Source organism: Arvicola amphibius, chromosome 11 (assembly GCF_903992535.2).
Source record: "Arvicola amphibius chromosome 11, mArvAmp1.2, whole genome shotgun sequence".
NCBI classification, from domain to species: Eukaryota; Metazoa; Chordata; class Mammalia; order Rodentia; family Cricetidae; genus Arvicola; species Arvicola amphibius.
The window spans coordinates 89,249,334-89,260,469 of NC_052057.2; the positions used below are offsets into that span (position 1 = coordinate 89,249,334).

At 41.0% G+C, this 11,136-nt stretch overlaps 1 pseudogene; it reads right to left on the reverse strand.

The window, feature by feature from the left end:
* Window positions 1-10,572: 10,572 nt before the first annotated feature.
* On the reverse strand, window positions 10,573-10,773 carry LOC119826968 (annotated as a pseudogene).
* Window positions 10,774-11,136: the final 363 nt, after the last annotated feature.

The following is an 11,136-nucleotide window of genomic DNA, read 5'->3' on the forward strand; positions in this document are numbered from 1 at the left end:
CAGTGCCGCTGCTATCAATCTGACGGTCTAGGAGTGTCTTCATACAGCCATGATTCCGGAGTCAGAGTCTGCTCTCGCTGGTTATCAATTCAGGCAATAAAGTCTCCCACAAATTGATTTCCACTGCTCCTTTTTCCACTGGCTGAGTGGTGAGTCAGTCATCACTGGGGTCATGCATCTGAGAACAGGGCTGAGAAATCCAATCTCTGTTAAGATCTGCTCTCCTGGAGGTGTGAGCACTTCTCTGACTTGATCATCCCTTTGCGTTGGGGTTACTATCATTGTTGGAATGTGGGTGAGCATGTTCTTATTTAGCATGTGTGTCAGTTACTTCTCTACTGCTATTGTGTGACTTGGACTAGAAAGTAGTCCTTCGGTGACAGGGCCCAAAGTGGGGAGAGGAACCAAGAAGTTAGGAGACCAAGAAGATAGAAGATGCATCTCTCATGTTCCCATCCCCACCCACCATCAGTCCACTCACAGAATCTCTTTTATTTCCCCTTCCCAGGGAGATCTGGGTGTGCCCCCATGAACCTTCCTTGTTTCCTAGTATCTCTGGGTCTATGGATTGTAGCATAGTTATTCTTTGTCTTACGAATATCCACTTATGACTGAGTACATACCGTGTCTATCTCTCTTGGTCTAGGTAATCTTACCCATTTGGGGGGTCAGATTAAAACCTGGCACAAAAGAATCTCCCATCTACAAGGATAAACCAGCTTAGACTCCTAGCAATAGCAGCTCTGTAGCTACTAGCCATCTCCTGTGACCAGATTGGTTCTTGGCCCAATTGTCATTAGACAGGTATCATCTAGCAACTGATGGAAACAGATGCAGACTCACAGGAAACATTAGGTGGTGTTCTGGGAATCTTGCAGAAAAGGAGAGGAGAAAGGATTGTAGAAGCCAGATGGGTCAAGACACCATAAGAAAACCCACAAAATCAACTAACCTGGGCTCATAGGGGCTCACAGAGACTGAACTGGCAACCAGGGAGCCTACACAGGGCTAACCTAGGCACTCTACATATATGTTATAGTTGTGTAGTTTGGCCCACTTGTGGGACTCCTAACAGTGGGAACAGGATCTGTCTTCCACTCTTTTGCAGTTTTGGGGAACGCTACTCCTCATACCAGGTTACCTTGCCTGCCTTAATACACGGGGAGTTGCTTATTCTTACTGCAATTTGATATGCCATGTTTTGATATTCATGGAAGACCTGCCTTTTCCTAAACAGAAATGAAGAAGGAGTGGACTGGGAGTTGGGAGCAGAGGTGGGATGGAGGGAGGGACTAGGAGGAAAGGAGGAAAGGAAAACTCTGACTGGGGTATAAATAAATAAGTACATTTATTTTAAAAAGAAAAAGAAAAAGAAGATTGGAAAGCTGGAGTCAGGAGATCTTACACAGCTCTGTTTTATGCCAAGCAAGTATATTAAGATGTGCAGCGTATTACATATTGTTTGCAGTGGCAAATGAACCCAGGTCTGCAAAAAGTTACTATCTAATGGGACAGAGTCATCACAAAGCTAATCGAGCAATGTTGCACAGGGGGAACAGCGTTTATCTCAATTGTCACAAACCAAGCAAGCACACAATATCCTTAGGACTGACAGCTACAGTCTCTCGGGGTGGGGGTGGTCAGGTTCCCAGGAGCAGAAACCTTAACTATCCAAGGCCCTGGCTCCTGCCCAGACCATTCTATGCCAGCTCTTTCCCTGGGCAAGGACACAGAGCTAGGTTCCCTTTGTCCTTTAATCTGTGCTTCTGAGAAACTCTTGGACTGGTCTGGCTGCCAACAGTGACAAAATGACATGCAAGGCAACTTTTAAAAATGAAGGGCTTATTTGGGCTTATACTTTCAGAGGGTTAGAGTCCATGACAGTCTAACCAAGAGATACCCTCTATTTCTCCTTCTCAGGAAGATCCATGCAACCCGCCTTGGACCCTCCTTGCTACCTAGCTTCTCTGGGTTTATGGATTGTAGCATAGTTATCCGTTACTTACAATTGAGTACATACCATGTTTTTCTTTCCGGGTCTGAGCTTCCTCACTCAGGATGATTCTTGCCTGCCTGGGAACACCTTTTAAAAGACATGCTACAGGCAGGGAGATGGCTCAGTCAGTAAATGTTTGCCATGCTCACCTAAGGAACTGAGATCAGATCCCCAGCGCCCACTAAATAGCTGTGCACAGTGACTGACGGTGTAAACCCAGGAAAAGGCACGAAGAGACAGAAACTCCCCAATGTTTGTTAGCCAGTCAGCGAGTCCAGGTTCAGTGAGAAGACACCTGGCATCAGCCTATGCCCTCCATGTAGCACACGTGCTCCTGTGTATGCATACTGACTCGCTCCACACACAGAAGACAAACCCACCAAAACTTCAAAGGCATCAGTGTGATTAGAACTGCTCCACTCCTGAGCGTGGAGGAGAGCAAAATAATTGGATGACAGAGGCATAACTGATTCATTTAGCAAATTCAGCCTGTAAAAAAAGTAAGTTAGAAATATCACACGGAAGCCGGGCGGTGGTGGTGCATGCTTTTAATCCCAGCACTCGGGAGGCAGAGGCAGGTGGATCTCTGTGAATTTGAGGCTAGCCTGGTCTACAACAGTTAGGTCTAGGATAGGTTCAATGGCTACAGTGAAACCCTGTCTCTAAAAACCAAAAAGAAAGGAAGGAAGGAAGGAGGGAGGGAGGGAGGGAGGGAGGGAGGGAGGAAAAAAGGAAGGAAAAAAGGAAGGAAGGAAATACCACATGGGATAACACACCTAAGAGCCACTACATGGCTCACTGGGAAACAAAGGTGAAGAAAACCCATCCCCAGAGAAATGGCTACTTCTATATTAGTCAGGGTTCTCTAGAGGCAAAGAACCAATAGAATGAATACATATTGCAATGGGGATATACATTACATGGTACAAACTGGGTAGTCCAATAACAGGAGCTCCCCACACACTGGGAAGGGTGAGACCCCATTAGGTATTCAATCCCTGAGACTGGATATCTCAGCATTCCCAACCTGGTGCTAGAGGCCTGGAGAATTCCTGAAGAGCCACGGGTCTTCAGTAAATCTGCAAGGCTGGGTTTCAGCATCATTAAGCAGAGACAGTGGAAGCAGCAAGATAGGGAACAGAGACAGCAAGCTAAAGCAGCCCTCTTCCCCTCCCCGAACACTTTTATATTTGAGCTGCTGAAGGAAGATGCTGCCTACCCTGCGGGAGGGTCTTCCCACTTTAGTTAATTCTTCTAGGAAATGCCCCTGAAGTTTAGCCTGGGGGCATACACATTAGCTAGCTGATCCAGATCCAATTAAACAGGCAACCAAGATTAGCCATGGCACTCCCCAGTAAGGTATACATAGGGATGTCATCCGTTGGGAAGACTAACCTTCTTTTTAACCTCGCTGATATAATCAGGGGTGCTGCAGTTGATCAAAAGATAGTAGGGGGAAACATTAGTGGGCTTTTGCCTGAGGCTGGCATCACCAAGAACTAACACTGGAAGTGGGAATTTTATACAACACCGATGCATGGATTTCTCTTAAAGCAGTAAGTTTATAAATTCAACCATTTTTGTAGAAAGCATGAAATGTCACATGATGCATTCTAGTGATTCCCATAGGACCCAGAAACATAGGTTATGGTCTTTCTGTGTCATTGGAAGATGAACATGCTCATTTCACCAGTCCTGGCCCTGGAACACGTGTGCATTCCTTTCGATAGAGGGATAAAGTGTGTCTTTCACACATCTTATTCCTCTGGGAGGAATTCAGGCAATGCCCCCAAACATTTCGTCTTATTTCATATGTGGTTAAGAAAAAAGTATTTTTTCTCTATAAAGGAGGAGCATAATCACCTCACAATGTCCTCATCCCTGTGGTCATCCTGTCGCCACCCCTACCAAACCTGGCCTTTTCTTCTTGTCCCCCTCCTGTCTCCAGTTGCACCGACTCGTCTCACTCCCTTTTTGATCCCGAATGGCTATCATGCCAACCCCTACTCCCCCTGCTTCATTTTCTACACTGCTGTCGCATTGAAGAGCTTTAGCCTTCAATTGTGAAATAATCTTAGGCAAGAGAGGTTGAAAAATCGGTTCAACATAAAAAACAGAGTTCCCATATACTATGCATCTAGATTGCCTTCCTATTAATCTCACAGGACTTAGAACAATTCCTGAAGAGCCTTTATTGCTCTGTTAATCATATATATTTGTGAGCTAAAATTCCAGCAGATTAATCCCTACATCTATCACTTCATTTATTTTTTAAAAGTTTTTAATTTTTTCCACTTATTTTAAGTGACGTTTTAAATTAATTTTAGTAAGTCTGCTATGCACTCTATCTCAACACGCATTCCTCCTAACAGGAACTTTGGGCCAGTTGCTTAGCAGGCCCTGGTTTTCTACCCCAGCCCACCTCAGCCTCTGGCAAGGTATCAACCACCTTCTACTCCTCTGAGGTCAATTGTGTTCAACTGCAAATAAAAGTGAGATCACACAGTGTTTGTCTTCATGTGCCTAGCATTCATTCGAGATAACGGCCTCCAGGTTTTTCCAAGATGTAAGCTTCTCTTTAAAGGTTGAATAGTACTTCTTGTGTGTCTGTGAGTGTATGTGTGAGTAACAACAGAATATAGGCAATCAAAGAAAAAAATGTGCTAGCCACATGTTAACCATTGATTCAGTCATGAACACAGGGTGATTCAATATCATTATATGTACATTTTTAATTAATTCTTTGAGAATTCTATATGGCATGTAAATTTATGCAACATATAAATTGCACTGAGCTTCCTTCCCCCAGCACTTCCCAGATCCACCCCCTTTCCTTCCCACACAACTTGGTGTCCTATTTTTCCCCATCAAGGCCACTTTGTCCTCCATGAATAATTTTGTATGTGTGACCTCCCACTAGAGCGTAGTTGGCATATTGAAGGATACACTCTTAGAGAAAAATCTGACTCGTCCTCTCCCAGAAGCTAAAGGTTGCCAATAGCTCCTTGGTGAGAGGTGGAGCTTAATGTCCACCTCCTCTGTCCATGCTGGGATGCGGTCTGGCTTGGGCTTGCCCATGTCTTGGGCCTGCTGCCACAGAAATGTGAGTCCCTCTGGACAACTGCCTTGCTGTATCCAAGTGATGCTCTTTCCTTGTCAGTCATCCGAGGAGGCCCTGGCCGTTACAGTCTTCCCATCCCCTCTTCTGAAAAGATCCTCTTCCTTTGAAGGGGGTGGTAGCAGTATAAGTGTTCTGTTTAGAAATGAATGCTCTATAGTCTTTTGTCCTCTGTAACGTCAACATTGCTGGGTCTCTGTATTGATCATCTACAACAAAAGTTTCTCTGATGAGGACAGAGACATGCTTTATAGTTTCTTTTTTATTGAAAATAGATTTTTTTCATATAATAAATCCTAATTATGGCTTCCCCTTCTTCTACACCCCCCTCCAGTTCCTTTCAGATCTATTCATTTCTGTCTGCCATTAGAAAACAAATAAGGTTCTAAGGGAATATGATATAATATTATTAATATAATACAATATTACGATAAAACAAAAATAGGATAAAACAGAAGAGAAGGCAGAAGAATCAGAGATATACTTATTCACACACTCAGGGATGCTCTAAAGCCATGAAACGGGAAGCCTTAGTATATCTGCAAAGTCTTGTAGTGTAAGAGTGAGAGAGGGGAGAGAGAGGGAGAGAAATAAAATACACAAAAGCAAAATTAAAAAGACAGAATTTTAGAAAATTTTAAAAGAAAACAGCCTTGACAAGGCCTTGCGGCAAGGAAGCTCCAGAGAAGCTGTTGAGCTCATTTCTATTGGCATCCACTGCTGGGCATGCAGCCTCCCCTTAAGTGGTGCTTTGTTTCCCCAGTGAGTCTCCCTTGGAAAAACCAAATTTTCATTTACTGGTGGTTATCAACTGGAGATAGCTTCTGGCTTAAGGAAGAGGCCATGTGTCCACTTCCCCTTTCAGCTCTAGGACCCGATCTGGTGCAGGCACAGACAGACCCTGTGCATGCTGCCCCAGTCTCTGTGAGTTCATGTGTTTCGGTCCTGTTGATTTAAAGGACCTTGTTTTCTTGGTGACCACCATCCCCTCTGGTTCTTACCACTTTATCTGCCTCTTTCCCTGAGCCCTGAAAAAAGAGATCTGACGGAGACATCTCATGTAGGGCTGAGCGTCCCAAGGCCCTCACTCTGTATATCATCAGACCGTGAGTCTCTTCATTTGTCCCCATCTGCTGCAGAAGGAAGTTCCTCTGATGATGTCTAAGCGAGGCACTTATCGTTGAGTTTATGTGCTGCTGAAGTGAGAACCTTATTTTTAATATAATTATAAGTCCTTAGGAGTTGGTTTAATACTTTATTCATTTAGGAGCAAAATATTAGTAGATTTTCATAGTAAGGTCTATGATCTGTAAACAGAGGCTCTTGTCCTGATAATGGTGTTAGGTATGGTGTCCTCTTGTGGAGTGGGCCTTAAAGCCAACCAGAAAGTGGTTGCACACTCCCGTGGAATTCATGCCACTAATGCATCAACCGACAGGTCTTGACCGGCCAGTCATTACTTTAGCTCACGAGGTTCACTGATCTCTTCTGGAAACATGTATAGCACCTTCAAGCACTATGAAAGCTGGCCAGTAAAGATGCACCTTCCAGGACAGTACGAGTTTGATGTCCCCGTCACTGAAGTATGTGTTGTCTTCAGCAATAGAGTCTTACCATTACGTTCTAGAGGGCAACCAAGTAAATCCGCAATAGTTTGTAATGTTTATAGGTTTTAAGGCCTCCCTGGCTAACAACGCCAAAAACAGTAACCCATTCCTAGAACTATGCATTTTATTTGTTAGCTTCTGGTATCTAATAGGGCATAATTGCTCTAAATGATAAGCCATCTTAAGTTTGTATGTGTATAGATATATTTTCAGAAGTTTCTACAGTATTTGGTTTCCATATGACCATTTGAAATCTTCAGTGGATTTTTTGTTCTTGTTTTTGTTGTTGTTGTTGTTTGTTTGGGGGATTGTTTTTTGTTGTTTGTTTGTTTGGTATTTTGTTTTTTGAGACAGGGTTTCTCCTGTGTTGCACTGGCTGTTCTGGATCTCACTCTGTAGACCAGGCTGGCCTCAAACTCACAGAGATCTGCCTGCCTCTGCCTCCCAAGTGCTGGAATTAAAGGCATGAGCCACCACCACCCGGCTTCTTTAGGGTTATTTATTCCTCCCAGTTTCCCTCTCCTACTGTGTCCTCTCCTTCCACCACAATTTGTCACTTCTTGTTCTATAATTTCCTTTAATCCTTTATACCACTGCATTCTATCTCACCTCCTCTCAAAGCATCCCCCCCCATAGCTTCTTAGTAAGTCCTGATCTTTTGGGGTATTCCAGATGAAAGATGCATATCTAAATGGTCAAAGCTAACAGCTACAAATGAGAGTAAAGGCGACATTTGCCTTTTTTGAGCCTGGCTACCTCCATTCATTTATCTGAGAACTCCAAACTTTCATCCTAACAGCTGATTAATATCCCATTGTGTAAATATGCCATGGTTTCCTTACCCACTCATCAGCTTATGGGCACCTAAGTTGGTTCCATTTCCTGGCTATTATGAATAGAGCAGCAATGAGCATGAATGAGCAAGTATCTCTGTAGTAGGATGGAGAGTTCTTTGGGAATATGCTCAAGTGTGAAATAACTTGATCATGTCATAGATATATTTTCAGCTTTGTGAGAAACATCCGCAGTGATGCTCATAGTGGCTGTGCCAGGTTCTACTCCCACCAACAGTGGATAAGCGCTCCCTTTCCCCTATCAATGCCAGCATTTGTCATTTTTTTATATTAGCTCTTCTTACTGGGGTAAGTTGAAATCTCAAAGTTGCTTTAATTTGAATTCCCTTGATGGTTAAAGATATTAAACTTTTTAAAATTTTTTTCAACTATTTGTATTTTATGTTTTGAGAACTCTGTTTAGTTCCATATCCCATCTTAAATTGTTCTTTTTTTGTTTGTTTTCTTGGCTTTTACTTTTTTATAGCTATTTATATATTCTAGATACTGAGCCTTTGTCAGATAGATTACTGGCAGAGATTTTTTTTCCCAATCTGTAGGCCGCCTCTCCACTGGAGTGATGTTCTTTGCTGTTCTGAAACATTTTAGACTCCTAAGGTCCCATTTGCTAGTTGTTGGTTTTAATATGTACACACAATCAGGGTCCTGTCAGAAAGTCCTTTCTTGTGCCAATTAATCAAGAATATTTTCTTTCTCCTCTATCATATCAGGCTATTAGATCTTATGTTAAGGTCCTTTATCTATTTGGAGCTGAGTTTTGTACAGGGTTAGATAAAGATCAAACTTCATTCTTCTACATGTAGCTAGCCAGTTTGACTGGTACCATTTGGTGAAGATGTCCTTTTCTTTGATGTGCATTGTTGGCTGTAGAAATGTAAGTTTATAACTGGGTCCTCAGTTCTAGTCAATTGATTGACAAGTCAGCTTTTATGTTGGTACAATGCTATTTCTATTGAACTTTGGGATGCTGACACCTTAAACATTTGTTATGGTGGTGGTTGTGTTCTTCAAGATTATTTTGGCTATCCTGAGCTATTTTGTGCTTCTATATAAAGGATAAGTTTGTTTGTTTGTTTTTGCAATTTCTGTGACATATTGTATTGGAATTTTAGTGGGGATTACACTGTAACTCTTTTTTTTTTTTTTTTTTTGGTTTTTCAAGACAAGGTTTCTCTGCAGCTTTTTTAGAGCCTGTCCTGGACCTAGCTCTTGTAGACCAGGCTGGCCTCGAACTCACAGAGATCCACCTGCCTCTGCCTCCCGAGTGCTGGGATTAAAGGCGTGCGCCACCACCGCCCGGCTTACACTGTAACTCTTGATTGCTTTGGATAGGATTGTTATTTTCACATTAGTCCTAACAATCCATGAGCATGGGAAGTCTTCTCATCTGGCATCTTTCTCAGTTTCTTCTTCAGTGATCTTTACTTCGTGGTTAGATTTCTTGCATGTGTATTTGAGGCTCTTGTGAAAAGTACTGTTTCCCTGATTTCTTTCTTGGTTTATCTGTCATTTGTATATAGGAAGGCTACTGATTTTTTTGTGTGTGTGTTAATTTTGTATCCTGCTCTTTTGCTGAATGTATTTTTCAACTAGACAGTATTTCTGGAAATGCCTTTAGAATCTTTTATATATATGATTACATCATCTGCTTGTGAAAATACTTTTACTTCCTTCTTTGATTTTTATATCCCCTTGACGATCTTCACTTGATCTATTATTCTAGCTAAGATTTCAAGCCCTGTTTTGAACATAAGGAGAGGGTGGACAACCCTTTCTTCTTTTTCTGATTTTAGTGGAGATGTTTTGAAATTTCTCTATTTAAGATGATGTTGTCTGTGAGTTTTCTTTATCTTGCTTTTATTATGCTATCCCTTGTATTCTTATTTTCTCTAGAACCTGTATCATGAATAGATGTTGGATTTTGTCAAAGACCTTTTCTGCATATAATGAAATGATCATGCAGTTTCGGTCCTTTATTCTATTTATGTGGTGGATTGTGTTTATTGATTTATGTATTAAACCATCCTTTATCTCTGGGATGAAGTTAATTTGATCATAGTGGAAATCATTTACATATATTCTTGAATTCAGTTTATGAGCATTTTATTGAGAATTTTTATATCAATGTTTATCAAAATATTGGTCTACAATTTCCTTTCATTATTGGGTCTTTACCTCATTTCAAATCAGAGTAATACTGACCTTGTAAAATTAATTTGGAAATGTTCATTCTTTTTCTATTTAACAATTGAGTTTATTGGTATTAGTTCTCCTTTGACACTCTGGCAGGATTTTGTGTTGAATCATTTTGACCCTGAGCTTTTATTACTTGGGAGATTTCTAAGAACTCCTCCCATATCCTGTAAAATTCTGCTCTATTTAAATTGGCAGCGATACTGATTAAATTTTTATAAGCTACATATATCTAGAAATTCATCAGTTTCCTTTAGATTTTTCAGTTTGGTAGAATATAGATTTTTAGAGTATGTCATGATGATTTTCTCAATTCCATTGGTGTCTGTTTATCCTTTTAATTTTATTTTATTTGGATCATCTCTCTTTATTAATTTTGATCACCTCTTTTCCTTTTTGAATTCTGCACAATTTGGGGCTTATCAGCTAAGTTTGTCATATATATATAAATATAATATATAATATAAATATAAATTTGTCAGAATGTCCCTCATAGTTGATCTACTGCAACTAATATGGGACACCAGGTGCCCAGTGCTCTCTTCAAATCACTTCATGACTGTTTCATATTTTAAGTATATATTTGATATTGAATGCATGTATATTTACAACTGTTGTATAATTGATCCCTTTCATTTTTAACTGAAAGACAGTTTTGTGATATAGTGATTACTGTTCTTATCTACTTTCATTGTGTAGGGTATCACATCCCTGTCATCTTAGTCTGTGTGTGTGTTATTTGGAAAGTTAATGAAAGCATTTCTTTTGATTTCTTCTTTCTTTCTTTCTTTTTTCAAGCAGAAAGCCATTCTGGCTATGTTTTCTCCCAAAGGGAGAGAAGAATGATCATTAATGGAAAGCAGCAGTTGCAACAAAGCGACGCCACAAGCCAGCTTCATGTTCAGGAGAAAACTCTGCACTTCCTCTTGTTGCCCACCACTCTACACAGTCAAAGAGAAGCTCTCTAAGAACAAACATGGAAACCGTCCCTGAACATGCAGTCATAAGGGTTTGTGGGGGAGGTGGGCATATTTTTGAAATTAACTTTTAGGTTACCATACTACATAAGGTACTTTGTTATGCCATTTTAATTCTTATATGTCTTTAGACTTTTTCTGGCCCCTCCTGTTTTCTCATTATTCAGCCCCCCAACACTGCTTGAAATCTGAACCCAGAACTCAACCAGAACTTAAAACAGCTTACTAACCTCTGGGCTTCAGGACCAGAGTGGCCCTGGGCTGAGAACTAAGAATTATTAAGTTGATCCACAACCTGACAGATTGGAGTGAAAGTAAATAAAGACCCAAACAACAGCCAAAACTGTGATTAGGTATCTATACCAAAATTTTTATAGGTATATAGCCAAAG